This window comes from Pristiophorus japonicus, unplaced genomic scaffold, assembly GCF_044704955.1.
Source record: "Pristiophorus japonicus isolate sPriJap1 unplaced genomic scaffold, sPriJap1.hap1 HAP1_SCAFFOLD_82, whole genome shotgun sequence".
Classification (NCBI taxonomy): Eukaryota; Metazoa; Chordata; class Chondrichthyes; family Pristiophoridae; genus Pristiophorus; species Pristiophorus japonicus.
The window spans coordinates 254169-271421 of NW_027254740.1; the positions used below are offsets into that span (position 1 = coordinate 254169).

A 17253-nucleotide genomic window follows, 5' to 3' on the forward strand; every position below is an offset into this window, starting at 1 on the left:
CCAGATTGACCTTGCTCCCCACCGTCCCACCGCCCCACTCTGTAATCCTGCTCTATCCACTTACATCTCCTCTGGACTCATTTCCTGTTCCTTTAGTTGTCCCATTTGTCTTCCACCTTCATCCCTTTTGTCGTTGAATCAATCCTGGCCAGCATCCCATCAAAGACTTTCAAATTTGTTCTTTCCTCCTCCTACCACAACTTTATCTGCCTCTAACATTGCCTCAAAACTGTTCATCTCTCGCGAATTCCAGTACTGATGAAAGGTTATCACCTGAAACGTTAACTCTGTTTCTCTCTCCACAGATGCTGCGTGACATATTGAGTGTTTATAGCTTACTCTGTATTTTATCAGATTTACAACCGTTTGTATGGGGGTAGTCTAAGCAGAGGGAGAGAGCACCTTCGGGAAGGAACAACTGCAGCTCCTGGCCCACAACCAGGGCCGTGAAGGCACTTCCATTGTCCCCGAAGCTGTCCTCGGCTCACTTTAGCTGGCGGGTATCCCGAGGCCTGGGAAACACAGCCGACCAGAGTTAAATCGTAAAATAAGTTAAACCCGTAAAATAGTTTAAACCAGAAGCTGCCATCCGCATTAATACATTTATATTGCCCATCCACCCGCTGGGATGACTCGGCTCCCCTCCCACTGCCCTGTCTCTGCTAAACTTGCAAGCAATGGGTTGGAGGTAGGTTGGGTAATAGAAATATGGAAACATAGAACATAGGTGCAGGAGTAGGCTATTCGGCCCTTCTAGCCTGCAGCACCATTCAATGAGTTCATGGCTGAACATGCAACTTCAGTACCCCATTCCTGCTTTCTCGCCATACCCCTTGAATCCCCTAGTAGTAAGGACTACATCTAACTCATTTTTGAATATATTTAGTGAATTAGCCTCAACAACTGTCTGTGTTAGAGAATTACACAGGTTCACTACTCTCTGGGTGAAGAAGTTTCTCCTCATCTCCGTCCTAAATTGCTTATCCCTTATCCGTAGACTGTGACCCCTGGTTCTGGACTTCCCCAACATTGGGAACATTCTTCCTGCATCAAACCTGTCTAAACCCGTCAGAATTTTAAATGTTTCTATGAGATCCCCTCTCATTCTTCTGAACCCCAGTGAATACAAGCCCAGTTGATCCAGTCTTTCTTGATAGGTCAGTCCCGCCATCCTGGGAATCAGTCTGGTGAACCTTCGCTGCACTCCGTCAATAGCAACAATGTCCTTCCTCAAGTTAGGAGACCAAAACTCGACACAATACTCCAGGTTGGGATGATATACTTTACATGGTAACCCCTGACCCGACGTCCACCAGGCCAGTTTTGTGCTAAATCACAAGTCTTACTGTCTGGGCTCAGTCACCGAGAATGTGTGACCAATAATTGACCCTCTCTTTTCCCTTCTGTTTATTGCAGTGAATTTAGTGGCGATTGTTGTCCTGTCCCGGGGAAAGTGCGGGCTGTCCACCTGCACCACTCGCTACCTGGTGGCCATGGCAGCGGGGGATCTACTGGTGGTCATCACTGAGGTCATACTGCGGCGGATCATTCGGTATTATTTCCCCTGGTCTTTCCTGGATATCACCCCTGTGTGTACTGGGATGTATGCTCTGTCTCGTGCAGCCGCAGACTGTTCTGTCTGGTTCACCGTCACTTTCACCTTTGATCGATTTGTGGCCATTTGTTGGCAGAAGCTGAAAACCAAATATTGCACTGGGAGAACTGTGGCTGCGGTTCTGGCAACAAGCTGCATTCTGCTCTGTTCAAAAAACGTACCTTACTACTTTACAATTGAACCTGGATATATAATCGACAATGTTCCGTGGTACTGTTCCTTGATCCCAGCCTATTTTACTGAGCCCGGATGGGTGGGATTTGACTTGTTTGAAACGGTTTTAACCCCACTGCTCCCATTTGCTGTAATTCTGTTGCTCAACGCTCTGACAGTCAGACACATTTTAGTGGCCAGTCGAGTCCGTAAAGGTTGAGGGGTGAGAGCAAGGCGGGGAATGGCGATGACCCAGAGAAGGAGTGCAGGAGGAAGTCTGTCATTTTACTCTTCACCATATCCGGCAGCTTCATACTGCTGTGGCTGATAATTGTTTTTGATTTCTTTTATTATAGCATTACTGGAATAAATCCCAGTGATTGCAGTGATTCTTTATATCTATTTACACATGTCGGATTTATACTGCGGAATTTAAGTTGTTGTCCAAACACATTTATTTACGTGGTGACCCAGTCCAAGTTCAGAGAGCAGTTGAAGAGTGCGGTGAAATATCCGGTTACCTCAATTGTACAATTAATTAATAAAGAGCACAACTGATCGCAGCCCAGAGGCGGGTCCCAGTTTTGCAGTCCAGGAATGTAATATTTAGCAGCAGAATCCCTTCCATTGAATTACACCAGGAATGGCTGGTGATCTGATCATACACCCAGCGGTGGGGCTAGCACGGTGTGTCGGACACGGCAATATTTCTGATTGAAAATTCCCACATGGTCTTTTGGGAAAGTACCACACGAGCATTCTCTCTGAACTCTTCTGTAACGGGTCACTGCAGCTATTTAGTGCAGCTAGACATTGCATCTTTTACACTGAGAGGCTCGATAATAGGTAGGCAGTAAGGGCTGAGCTCCAGTTCAGTGGGTTATATTATATAGAACATAGAGCAGAGAATCAGGCTATTCGGCCCAACCAGTCTGTGCTGGTGAGTATGCTGAGCACAAGATTAGAAAGTGAGAAACTGAATGAGGCAGAGGTGCACTGTATGACGTGCCAGACTGAGCAGGAGGTCCAGACCATACACACTCCGCACTTACAGGGAGAAGAGGTTTTACTTCGACTTACCAAGCATACCTGCCTTCGGAGACTGCGCTTCCACAAAGTGGTTATCACTGAAATATAAGCATAAGAACATAAGAACATAAGATTTAGGAACAGGAGTAGGCCATCTAGCTCCTCGAGCCTGCTCCGCCATTCAACAAGATCATGGTTGATCTGGCCATGGACTCAACTCCACTTACCCGCCCGCTCCCCGTAACCCTTAATTCCCTTATTGGTTAAAAATCTATCTATCTGTGATTTGAATACATTCAATGAGCTAGCCTCAACTGCTTCCTTGGACAGAGAATTCCACAGATTCAAAATCCTCTGGGAGACGAAATTCTTTCTCAACTCAGTTTTAAATTGGCTCCCCCGTATTTTGAGGCTGTGCCCCCTAGTTCTAGTCTCCCCAATCAGTGGAAACAACCACTCTGCCTCTATCTTGTCGATCCCTTTCATTATTTTAAATGTTTCTATAAGATCACCCCTCATCCTTCTGAACTCTCAACGAGTAAGACCCAGTCTACTCAATCTATCATCGTAAGGTAACCTCCTCATCTCCGGAATCAGCCATGTGAATCGTCTCTGTACCCTCTCAAGGCTAGTATATCCTTCCTTAGGTAAGGTGACCAAAAGTGCACGCAGTATTCCAGGTGCGGCCTCACCAATACCCTGTACAGTTGCAGAAGGACCTCCCTGCTTTTGTACTCCAACCCTCTCGCAATGAAGGCCAACATTCCATTCGCCTTCATGATTACCTGCTGCACCTGCAAACTAACTTTTTGGGATTCATGCACAAGGACCCCCAGGTGCCTCTGCACCGCAGCATGTTGTAATTTCTCCCCCATTCAAATAATATTCCCTTTTACTGTTTTTTTTTTCCAAGGTGGATGACCTCACATTTTCCAGACATTGTATTCCATCTGCCAAACCTTCGCCCATTCGCTTAACCTACTCAATCTCTTTGCAGCCTCTCTGTGTCCTCTACACAACCCGCTTTCCCACTAATCTTTGTGTCATCTGCAAATTTTGTTACTCTACACTCTGTCCCCTCTTCCAGGTCATCTATGTATATTGTATTCGGGTCGCAGTCTGACAGACCTCTGTCGTGCCAGTTTCTGTATTCGCGACCCAATCGGACAGACCGCTGGCATGTGTGTACCTGTATTCGGGTACCAGTCGGTCAGGCCTCTGCCCTCCCTGTATCTATATGCGATTCCCAGTGGGACAAAGCCCACTCCTATCTGTGTCTGTATTCTCTGTGAATATCCTACCTGTAATTTTAGGATGGAGCCCTATTGTTCTGGATTCCACTCCAGAGAATATAGTTTTCCTCCAACTAGCCCATCGAATCCCGAATTCGTTTTAGCTATTTCAATTTAATCGAGATCGAATTCTAACGTGAATGCGAGGAAAGCTAATGCAGTTCTTTAAATCCAGCAGCATTATGTTGAATCCCCCATAGCCAATATGTTTTATTTTGCCCTTTAGTCGGTGTGCCATTATTTTTCCAACCACCGACGTTAAGCTGTTTGTTTGACAGTGTCCTGGGCATGGTCTATCTCCTTTCTTAAATATGGTCATTACGCTATCTATCTGGCTGTGTTCTGGTTGCACACCTTATCCTATCGGAATGTGCATAACAGTGCCTCTGAGATCTCTACTTTAAATTGGTTTAAATTGTGCAGATGTAATCCGTCCGGAGCCGGGTTTTATTCTCTTTGAGTTTGCTTCATTTATTTAATAGCTCTCCACTTTTTATTTTAAATGAAATTAACTCCTTATTAATCTCATCATCTAATATCATGTTCACCTGCTCTGTCGCCCTGATAAATAACGAAGCAAAGCAATTACTTAATATTTCGTCCATCTCTCGATCGCTGCCTGTCCAATCCTCTGTGGTCATATTCCCATTCAAACTTGCTTTTTAATTGATATACCTGTAAAACATTTGATTATTTTCTTTTTGTTCCTTGATAATTTAAAGACACAGTTGCTCTCTGCCTTTCTAATAGTTTTTGACTTCATTCCTACTCTCTCCATATTCTCCCTTATCATGCTGACTACCGCTGTCCATGGAATTAGTGCATGCCTCTATCCTTAACCGAATTTGTTTCTGTATAACTTTATTCATCATTCGTGCTCAGTATGTTCTTTTTTTAGCAGAATATCTATTTTCCCGAATTCTGCTGCACAGCGTTTCAAATGTTTCCCTTTGCTATTCTTGTCATGTTTTTCCAATATTGTTGTTCATTTTATTTCCCCCAAGTTCTATTCACAAATCCAACTTTTCTCCAATTAATTAAACTGGTCTTCGTCATACGTATGTCCATTTCAATTATGAGCTTGCAGCATATTATATTATTATTGCATAGATGTATCCCAACTTTTAGTTCTCTTATCTGCTCTGCTTTATTCCCTATTATGACATACAATAGCGAACCCTTCCTCTGTTCTGATAATATACCCAGCGACGGGGCACGCACTCTGTTTCGGACACGGTAATATTTCTGATTGACAATTCCCACAAAGTCTTTGAATCAGATTATTGCATTCTGTCTGAGCTCTTCTATAAAGTGTCACTACAGCTATTTAGTACAGCTATACTTTGCATCTTCCAGATTGAGAAGCTCGACAATAGGTTGGCAGGCAGGGCTGGGCTCTAGTTCAGTGGGTTATATTATATAGAACATTGAGCAGAGAATCACGCTATTCGGCCCAACTCGTCTGTGCTGGTGTGTATGCTCAGCACTAGATTAGAAAGTAAAAAACTGAATGAGGCAGAGTTGCAATGTAAGACATGCCAGACAGAGCAGGAGGTCTAGACCATACACACCCCGCACTTACAGGGAGAAGATGCCTTAGCTCGACTTACCAAGCACACCTGCGTTCGGAATCTGTGCCTCCACAATGTGGTTATCACTGAAATATGCAATCTCATCAGGACAGATATGCAGTCTGCCAGCACATTCATCACATCACTTTCCGCCGAGGTCATGTTCACCACGGCACTGTCGTACTACGCGTCCGCTGCCTTTCAGGCCTCTACGGTTGATATTTCCCTCTGTCTCACCATGCCATACATTGCTGCGACAGAACGGTCACGGACGCCCTGTAGGCGTGTAGGATGGAATTTATCTGCTTCCCTATGACGAGCGAGGCTTAGACTGACAGGGCTGATACTTTCTGCAGCTTTGCTAAGTTCCCCAAGCTAAAGGGATCAATACAATGTACGCACATCGCAATGCGGACACCTTCTCATGACCAGAGATTTTTCGCAACAGAAAAGGATTTCACTCCCTGAAGGTACAACTAGTTGCGGACCACAACCAGATAATTATGACAGTGAATGCCACATATCCGGGCAGCTTCGATGAGGCTCATATCCTCCGTGAGAGAGCTGCATCTGAAATGTTTACCAGTCAGCCACAAATACAATGCTGGATGCTTGGTGACAAACGTTATGGCCCAGTCACCTGGCTGATGACTCCCCAGCATGATACCCGCACCGAGGCCGAGAAGAGATAAAATGAGAGCCACAGAGCTGCACGCAATGTGAACCAGAGAATCATTAGCGTGCGAAAGCAGCTCACAGGGGAGCTACAGTACAACCCTGATCAGATCGCTCAATTCTTGGCCGTGTGCTCCATGCTGCACAACCTGTCTATCAGGAGGGGACAAGAGTTGGCACAACGGACTGATGGTCCACATAAAGAGAGAGAGGAAGAGGAGGACGAGGAGCTGGATGCTGACTTCGGGCCAGAAAGTCGGGCTGACTATGCAACCATTCCCACGCCCCCCTCCAGCACGCAGGTGGCGACAAAGCTGCAAGACTCTTACGTCAGCAGCTCATAGATGAGCGAATTGCCTGAAAGAACGTTGCTATTATTGACAAAGCTGATACACCACTGTGTGTGCAGCTCACACAGCAATGATGGGCATCATATTGGTGCCAGTTAATGTTTAAGTTGATTCAAGTTAAGTGTAATTATATCCTCTTATGATAGGCAATCAGCAGTGTGTTACTGTCCAGCTGTCGAAGACAATTTGCAAAAAGGTTATGCTAAATAAAAAACATTTAACACGACCATTATTCTGAAATCATGTCACTGGGAATAACACCTCAACCCCATTTTTCGAACATTGACATCAATCAAGTAGTCAACATGTCCAGCAACACAGAACACAAATGCAAACCAACAGTTTGGCCCCCTCCGCCCACAAATTACAACAAATTGCATACACCGAGATGGAGATATAACAAAGCTATCACGTGCAGACATGGACTTCATTTTCCTTCCCCCCTCCCATTCTTCTGCGCACCTCTACCCCTTCCCCTCCTCAGTCCATGCCGCCTAGCCGAGGTGCTCTGCAGACGGTGCTTCCTTGCGGTGGATGAAGGCAGAGCCGCTGGTCGCACGGATCCGGGAGTGGAACTACCGAGGTGGATACATTCTGGGTTCCAGAAGAAGGAACTTGCTCCAGCTTCTCATGTGTCCTTGGCACTGGTGGTGTGGACTGCTGCACTCCGGCACCTCTGGGAGTGTTCCTGGCTAACACCTCCAGGGCCTATGCCATCCATGGAACGATCTCCGTCAATGTTTTAGAGATGCTGGCCAGCTGTCGGGTTATGCATCCCTATGCGTCTAGCAACTGGTCACCTATGTCTACATTCTTCCTGAGAAACTATACCATCCCTCCTGCGGAGGCCTGTGGCGAGGTGTTTGGGCACGCACCTCCAGAGTGATGGTAGGAATGGCAGGAGACGCACTAGTTGGCCTTGGGGTGGAATGTCTTCTCGAGCGTTGCGATGCAGACTCATCAAAGACGGTGCTTTCATCCGTGGAGTCCAGACCCAACTGATTGACAGGCGAGAAGCAGTGCTCCTCAGCATCAGATGTAGGATCGTCTGGCTATTATGGTCCCGTATCCCAACTCCTGGTCTCTGTTGTCTTGCCCTAGGATACGCTACTGGCTGAGCTGCAAAATAAAAATGAGGTTATTCGAGGAGAAGAGAGCGCTTGGGTCACAAAGTCATTCCAGCGCTACACAATCCATATGTACGACAAAAACACCACCGCTATCAACTTCATCACAGACGTGACATTTCATGCCCATCAGCACATTCTGTGCTGCAATGATTCTCACGAGGCCATCATACATTTTAAGATAATTTTAGATACCAGCTATCATAGAAACATAGAAAATAGGTGCAAGAGTAGGCCATTCGGCCATTCGATCCTGCACCACCATTCAATGAGTTCATGGCTGAACATGCAACTTCAGTATTCCCTTCCTGATTTCTTGCCATACCCCTTGATCCCCCGAATAGTAAGGACTTCATCTAACTCCCTTTTGAATATATTTAGTGAATTGGCCTCAACTACTTTCTGCGGTATATTATTGTTCAGATATGAGTGCGTGTGGAATCAATTGATCTTGCATCAGGCAATGGTGTATAATGTACCCACGTGGCATCAATTCAGGGTCTGCAGCTGCTTCCATATCCGTCTGGGGGTTCTTCCCCACGAGTTCGAGCACCCGCTCCTCCATCTCAGTGATGTCGCTGGTGACTGGTGGCCCCCACCCGTTCGCCTCTGCTCAGACCTAATCGTCAATAGCTTCTTCTGCAAAAGGTGACAGGATGACATGGCATGAGAGCATTGTGTGATATATTTTCTCGGTAACATCAGAGAGACTGATACAACACATAACCGACAGATGTAATCATGATTATTATGATAATTAATTATCATTCGTGACCTAAAGACGTGTATCGTGACGCAGGCTTTGAGTACAACTCACTGCTCTGACCAGCATCAGTTTCCATAGCGTGCTGGCTTGCCTTCTCCAGTCCCTCCATTATCGTCACGAAATTCGAAAATCTGGCTTGTTACAGCTAATTCCTTTTTCCCAATTTGCTCTAAAGTTCGAAACACTCCCTCTTTCCTCGCAAAGTAGTCTCACCACACCAACACACACCTTCACTCCATCTCAGCTCCTGCTCTTTTTGTCTCCTCTGATATGCATGTAATGATGAACCCTGACCTCCTGAATCGCGGGAATCGAGCGGTGCCATGCCGTTGCAAAGGGCGGCGTCACTTTACAGCAGAAGGTCAGAGAGATTTAACGTGACCGCCCATTTCATATCGCTCGCGGTAATGCCCAAATTATAAAATGGAGTCGAGTGGCTTTGAAAATGGGGGACAAACCGGCGATCTGAAAACGCATTTTTATCACCCACGCCGGAAATAATGCCCATTTTTGGGTGACCTGCCCAAAAGCGGAAAATCTTGCCCATAATCTCAGTAAAATTTAAAATGAGATGATGATTAATTTCTTCTCAGTGGGTTTTAAATCTGTGGAATTCTCTGCCCCAGAGAGCTGTGGAGGCGGGGACATTGAATAAATTTAAGGCGGAGATCGACAGATTTTTGACCAATAAGTACATAAAAGGTTATGGACATTGGCAGGGAAGTCGAGCTGAGTCGATGATCAAACCAGCCACGATCTTATTGAATGGAGGTGCAGGCTCGAGAGGCCAGGTGGCCTACTCTTGCAACTATTTCTTATGTTCTTATATTCCTGCCAACATACCACACTTCACAATTGTATGTGTAAAATTCAATCTGCTCTTTTCAATCAGAGTTAGGGTATTGCTGTGAGCGAAGGGATTGTATTTGGACTGATATGCCGTCCGGGATGTGTAGGATCAGGTCAGAGACTTTTCCGAAGTTCTCTGGCTCTCCAGCCTGAATATATTTAATGAGAGTCAATTCCCAATCAAATCTGCTGGTGATTTAAGGCCTGTTTTAGGCGGCACTGATATTGTAATATTTTAATGCAAAGTATATCTTAGTTAACAGAGTAAGGACTTAACTTTACATGCAGAAATGAGTGTCAAATGATGGTTTTAAATGATTGTCAATTTTTTCCGATGATCAGCCATGATCTTAGTGAATAGCGGAGCTTGCTCGAACGACTGAACGGCCTACTCTTGCTCCAATTTTATAATTTATAATATTCACCAGTCAGTTTGTTCCCTCCTGAAGTCTAGTACTATCGTCCTCTTTACATACTACATTTCCTAGTCTCGTTCGATCTACCAAGGTTCAAATGATGCAGTTTCTACCCAACTCTCGTTCATGAATCTATATGAAACAGAGCAGTATTCCAAATGCAGACCCGTGGTGGAGATATCAGTATAGCTCGCGCCAGTCTGAACAACAGCCCGTCACCGATGCTCTCTGTTATCTGTCACTTAGCCAATTAAATGACCATACTGCCCTGTCCCTTAAATCACATGCGTTAGGATTTTATCAACAGGTCTGTTAAGTGGCAGATTGTCAAACGCCTTTCAACAGTCCTTATATACATCATCAGAAACGGAATATGTCTAGATATATCTAGATTCCGACCAAATTGTCTCACCACACGTGCTGCGTGACCGCTGGCTTTGAGTACAACATTCCCGGTAAAATTGAAAGACATCACATCTAATGACATTCACTCATGACTCTTACAAATCAAATTATACAAATACAAGTAAATAAATGTCAAATTTACTCCTTCGAGGAGGATGCTGTGAGGCTGCAGGGTGACTTCGATAGGTTCGGTGAGTGGGCAAATGCATGGCAGATGAAGTACAATGTGGATAAATGTAAGGTTATCCACTTTGGTTGTAAAAACAGAGAGGCAGACTATTATCTGAATGGTGACAGATTAGGGAAAGGGGAGGTGCAACGAGACGAGGGTGTCAGTCAATGAAGGTTGGCATGCAGGTACAGCAGGCGGTTAAGAAGGAAAATTGAATGTTGGCCTTCATAGCGGGGGGATTTGAGTACAGGGGCAGAGAGGTGTTCTTACAGTTGTACAGGGCCTTGGTGAGGCCAAACCTGGAGTACTGTGTACAGTTTTGGTCTCCTAACTTGAGGAAGGACATTCTTGCTATTGAGGGAGTGTAACGAAGGTTCACCAGACTGATTCCCGAGATGGCGGGACTGACATATCCAGAATGATTGGATCAACTGAGCTTGTATTCACTGGAGTTCAGAAGAATGAGAGGGGATCTCATAGAAACGTTTAAAATTCTGACGGGACTGGACAGGTTAGATGCAGGAAGAATGTTCCCAATGTTGGGGAAGTCCAGAACCAGGGGTCACAGTCTCAGGATAAGTGGTAAGCCATTTAGGACCGAGATGAGGAGGAACTTCTTCACCCAGACAGTGGTGAACCTGTGTAATTCTCTACCACAGAAAGCTGTTGAGGCCAATTCACTAAATATATTCAAAAAGGAGTTTGATGTTGTCATTTCTACTAGGGGGATCAAGGGGTATGGCGAGAAAGCAGGAATGGGGTACTGAAGTTGCATGTTCATTCAAGAACTAATTGAATGGCGATGCCGGCTAGAAGGGCAGAATGGCCTACTCCTGCACCTATTTTCTATGTTTCTATGAATCTCTATCAAACAGAACAGTACTCTAAACCCGACCGCTGGGGGAGACAGCAGTATATCTCGCGCCAGTCTGAACAACAGTCAGCAATGCTCTCGGTTATCTGTCACTTAACCAATGACAAGACCGTACAGCCCTGTCCCTTTAATCCCATGCGTTAGAATTTTATCAACACGTCTATTCAGTGCCACTTTGTCAAACGCCTTTCAACAGTCCTGATACATATCATCAAAAACTTAATATTTCTAGATATACCGAGATTCCAACCGAATTGAATCACCTCACATTCATCTTGAAATTCACTTCCCACGTCACTTCGCAGTCTACATGTTCCTAGTGTTTATTGTGAGATGATCTTTAGAGAGTTGCCACTTAAATATTTGAAGTAAAGCATCAAATAAAATACTGAATTAAACAATTTATAATGTAATAAAGCAGCCATTAACGACTGTGAGAGATTTTGGAATTGATAAGGAAGCCATACTGTTATTGCTATTCGGTGAAGATGTTATTTATTTCATCCAACAGAGTCACTGCCCTGATGACATAAACCTCACTTTGTGTCTTTCCATATCTAATTATGCACCCAATATTCTCCGCTGCTCCCCAACCCACCCAATATTGTCAGATCATCCCTAGCCCACCCAATATACTCAGCACCTCCCTACACCTCCCACTATCATCAGCTTCTCCGGATCCCACCCAATATCCTCAGCGCCAGCCCACCCGACCCAATACCGTCAGCACATCCATAACCCTTCTAATATCCTCAGCTTCTCTGCATCCCACCTATTATCTTCAGCTCCTCCCCAACCCACCAAATATCCTCAGACCCTCCCCATCCCACCAATATCCTCAGCTACTCTCCACCGCAACGATTATCCTCAGCTCCTCCCCACCCCACGCAATATCGTCAGACCCTCCCGAGACCACTCAATATCCTCAGCTGCTCCCCACCCTCTCCAATTTCCTCAGATACTCCCCACACCACCCCATATCCTCAACTCCTCCCCATCCCACCCAATATTCTCAGACACTCTCCACCCCACCCCATATAATCAGCTCCTCCACACCGCACCCAATATCCACTGCTCCTCCCCACCACTCCCAATACCCCGGCTCCTCCCAACCCCACCCAGTATCATCAACTCTTCCCCATTAATTTTGCCTCTAATTTATTTTCCTGAGCGTGCCAGAAACTCTGTATAGTGCGACCTTTTCACCCCTAGGCAAAGATTATAACAACATTATTTACAACCACTTTTACAACAACGACAGCAGCAGCAACCACTTAAAATCATATATAGAGTTATGCCATATTGGCAGCCCACCATCTGAGGTCATTAGACAATCAGACGACGTTCGATAAAGGGTTTACATAACTTCTCTGCTGTTCAATTATAACTCTCCATAAATAGCCTCCAGTGCTTCATTTGCTCTTATATGGCGTTACTTTCCTCCATTGCTACATTTAGTGACTTGTGTATCTGTACCCAGAGAGCCCTTTGCACTTCTAGCCCATTTGTACTCTTAATTTCCAAGGTCAGGTTGGGCCCTTATCTATCCGAACAAAATTCTCACCCTCACACTTATCTATATTGTAAATCGTTTGATATTTACATGATCATTATGCACGTTTCTTTACGATTGAATGAATTAACACCTTTTAGTTCGTCATGTAAAAAATCTATTAAAAAAAGGTAACTGATCTCAAATGAGTGGGATAGAAAGGAACTGCATAATAATGCATTAAAACTGGAGAATATTACTCAGTTACACGGTTATGCATCGACCAACAATCCAAAAGCCCAAGGTGAGCTGAAAGGTGTATATAGAGTGGTGCAATTTGTATTAATTTTAAAGTTGTCAACCTATTAGCCGCATCTCTCATGTAACCATTGCAATGGCAGCACCAACAGCAGGAACAGTGACTTTCCTAGGATACTGATATCCTGCACGTCCCCATAAGTGTAAGAATATTAATCATAATATAAACAGGCAACCAGCACAAAAATTGCCATAATTATTTAGTTCAAGGTACAAAAAAGAACTTGCTTTGGAGGCAGTTCAGAGAAACTTCACTGGGTTAATTCCGGGGATGAGGGGGTTGAATTATGAGCTGGCTGGGCCTCTGCTCTTTGGAATTCAGAAGAATTAGAGGTGATCTTATTGAAAAGTGTAAGATTATTAGGGAGCTTGACAAAGTGAATGCAGAGAGGATCTTTCCACTGATGGGAGAGACTAGAACTAGAGGGCATGATCTTAGAATAAGGGGCTACTCATTTAAAACATAGATGATCACTATTCGGATGTAAATCCAGCCTCTCCCTTTAAAATGAAGGGAACACGAAATAACGAGAAATTGCTAAATCCCAGAATTGAACCATGGATTGTGAAATCTCCAGTCTACCGCTCGCCAACTGAGCTATTACAGGCCGACAGCAACCACACGAAAACTTTCTCACACATTTCTGAAAGAAAATCTAACCCCAGGAGGAATTGCCCCGCCCATTCAATCCTCACTTCGGGGCATTGGGTCCCAAACAAATCTCGGAGCTCAGGTTGTGTTACTGTAATGTAAAGTGATAATGAAAATCTCTATGCTCAGGTTATGTTATCACTGCCTATGGCAGTCTTGTACACGTTGCTAAGTTCAAAATGATGCATGTGTCCATACTGGCAATTAATTGCCCAATAGCCTTGCTGTGAAGAGCAGGGTTTGTTAGGGTGATGCAGCACCAGAACGTACATGGATGACTAATGATAATTGTGATTGTTCTACACTGCAGTTAAATGTTGGTAAAACTTACAATGTCAATCAGCAATGTTGAGAGAGGTCGAGTTGTTTACTGCTGAACTTAAAACAATAGTGGGGGAAGTATTTGGTATCGCTGCAACGAATGATGCGCTGCTGATGTTAGGGGCAGCAGCTGTGTGGTGAGCTGCAAGTTTGTTCAGGAGCACCCAGAGTGCGGCTCGGCATCCACTGAAATCTATTTCATTCTGGCCTTTTCTCTGGATTTTTCACTCTTGGAGCTGGTGAACATTTGATTTGGTTTGTCCGTCTCGGGGACACAGCTATTCTGTCTGTCTAGTCCTGCTTATGACCATTTACGGGACGAGGCCACGGCTTCAACTTTTATCAGCATCCCAGCAACACAAATAAACAAGAAATGAATGTTATTCAAAATAATTCCCAACCCTTGCAATTCTGTGTGGATTTGTTTTATTTTGAAAGATTGGATTTTAACTGTTAGGAAGAACTGAATAAAATATGAGAAGTACTTGAATGGCGCGTAAGGGGATATCGGCGTTATTAGCACCAACTGAGCTAACCAGCCAAAAAGTGTGTTGAAGGTAGGTGCCAGCCCAGCCTGAGGGGATTGTGTTTCCAGCTCACATTGGGTGACCGAGTTACTGCAAAAACATTGAACACATGACATCGCTTAAACATTGTTCACTGTTCATATATAAAACTGGGCAGGGTGTAAATAAGAAGTAACAGAAAAACAGCGCATGAATCGAACAATTCATTATGGAAATTATTATCATGCAAGCGCTGAGCAGCCCATCTCTCAAGCACTGTCCAGATTTCAAACCAGCTTCTCCCATAAAATGAAAGGAACACAAAATAACCAGCAATTGCCGAAACCCGGGATGTTTAAATCTTCAATCTAACGCTTTCCCAACTGAGCTTTTTCGGCCCGACAACAAATGAAGCAAAACTTTCTCACAGCTTTTTGAAAGAAAAGCTAACCCCGGGAGGAATTACCCCGCCCACTCAGTCCTCACTTCAGGCAATGGGTCCCAAACAGATCTCGGAGTTCAGGTTGTGCTAATGTAATATATAATGATAATGAAAATCTTAATGCTCAGGATAAGTTTTCAGTGCTCATAGGCCAGGCATAATCTGATTCCAATCTTGCACACGTTGCTAAGTTTAAAATGTTGAATTTTCCACACTGGCAGTGCATTGACTGATAGCCGTGCTGTGATAAGCAAGTGTGATGTGGTGCAAAGAGGTACAGTGAAGACTCATGATGGACATGACTGGCAACATTTTCAGTGTCAATCAGCAATTCTAGTTTCAGTTGTTGAGAGAGGTCTAGTCATTGACTGCTGACTTTAAAACAACAGGCACAGAAGTGTATGTTGTATCGCTGCAACAAATGATGCGCTGCTGATGGTTGGAGCAGCAGCATTGTGGTGAGCTGTAAATTTGTTCAGGAGTAGCATTGTAAAGAGCCGAAAATATACTGTTCTCTTACCGGAAATAAAACCCAGGCTGCAGCGGTAAAAGCATCAAATCCTCACCACCAGTGCACCTGGGAAGCTACTGCAAATATCTTTGCCAGCAAACAGTGTGCTATGTATGCACGCCTACAATGTTATGATGTAATGTTATGATGTACTGTAACACTGAATGTACCTTCACCCTGTACACACCTTACCTGTACACCAGAGGCTGCTGCTGCTGGAGACCTAAGGGTCACCTGCACACTGCAGGTAACGCTGTATAAAAGGGAGCTCACCTCTTGGTGTCATCACTCCAACTGCAATAAAGGACTACAGTCTTCGCAGTTTAGGTATCATACCCTTGCCTCGTGGATCCATTAACAGAATATCTACCTGCACAATAACTGGCGACGAGGTCACGAACTACACGCACAAAATTTCGAATGTCAGCAACTTTCAACTATTCACCGATGAGGAAGATATGGACGCATTCGTGGAAAGGTTAAAGCACTTCTTCACAGTCAACGACCTGGATGGGGACACACCGGCTACACTGCCGCACAAGTGCATGGCCGTCCTGCTTAGTACTTGTGGGCCCACTATCCATGGCCTTGTCAGGGACTTGCTAGCCCCAGCGAAGACAACAACCAAGAGCTATGGGGAACTTATAAGCTTAATACAGGAGTAACTGAAACCCAAAGACAGCATCCTCACAGCCAGGCATCGGTTCTACACTCACCGGCGACCCAAAGGCAAGAAATTGCTAAGTATGCTGCAGATTTAAGAAGATCACCATGTGATTTTGGAGACCACATTAACGAAGCACTGAGGGACATATTTGGTTGTGGAACCGGCCACAAGGGCCTCCTCCACACACTGCTCTCTGCGGATATCCACAGTCAACCAGCAGAATGCAATTAAATTGAGCCAGTCCTACGTGATTTCAGGCAGCGACTCCAAGCGAATAATGGCACACACCCAGAACTCTAAACTAACGAATGCAGTGAACCGAATGGCTACTTCTAAAGGCAGAATTGCTGCCCCGAGTCCCACAGCCCAGCGTCCACCACATGGGGCAATCGGCTAGCCCCATGTTGGCGCTGTGGAGGAAAGCACAGGGCCCAGCAGTGCCGCTACAAAGATTATAGATGCAAAGACTGCAAAGCGAAAGGGCACCTTCAGAGAATGTACAGAAAAAGCTTTACTCACCACGTCGCTGAAGAATTGTCTGATCACCTGGGCTCCAACATAGATGAAGACGAAGCTGCTCAACCCCTAGAAGAAAAGTGTGGAATTTATACCTCCTCAACTGAAAGTTCCCCATGGAAGATGGAAGTAGACATGATAGGACTTCCAGTTTCAATGGAGATCGAAACAGGGGCGAGCCTGTCTTTGGTGAGCCAGACAACCTTTGAAAAACTTTGGATCAATCCTGCCAAACGAGCAAAACTGTCTCCGGTCCAAGCGAAGCTGCTCACCTACACCAAAGGCAAACCCCAGCGGGGATGTCCAGGTCTCCCAGGGCGGTGTGATGAACAAACCCACACTGTGGATTACTGCCATCGATGGTCCAACACTGCTGGGAAGAAGTTGAATGAAGCAGGTCCAAGTCAGTCGAAGTGATGACGGCTTCCGGCCTCCAGCAATCCACATCCCATTCAGTCCAGAACTTGGATCCATGGCTGCACCTAGAAATCCTACCGTCCAGCTCTACTGTGTGGCGACAACTTCACAACACCA

The 17253-nt window shown here is 45.1% G+C and overlaps 1 pseudogene; it reads left to right on the plus strand.

The window, feature by feature from the left end:
* The first annotated feature begins 1424 nt into the window (after positions 1 to 1424).
* On the plus strand, positions 1425 to 16201 carry LOC139257291 (uncharacterized; annotated as a pseudogene).
* The last annotated feature ends 1052 nt before the right edge of the window (positions 16202 to 17253 follow it).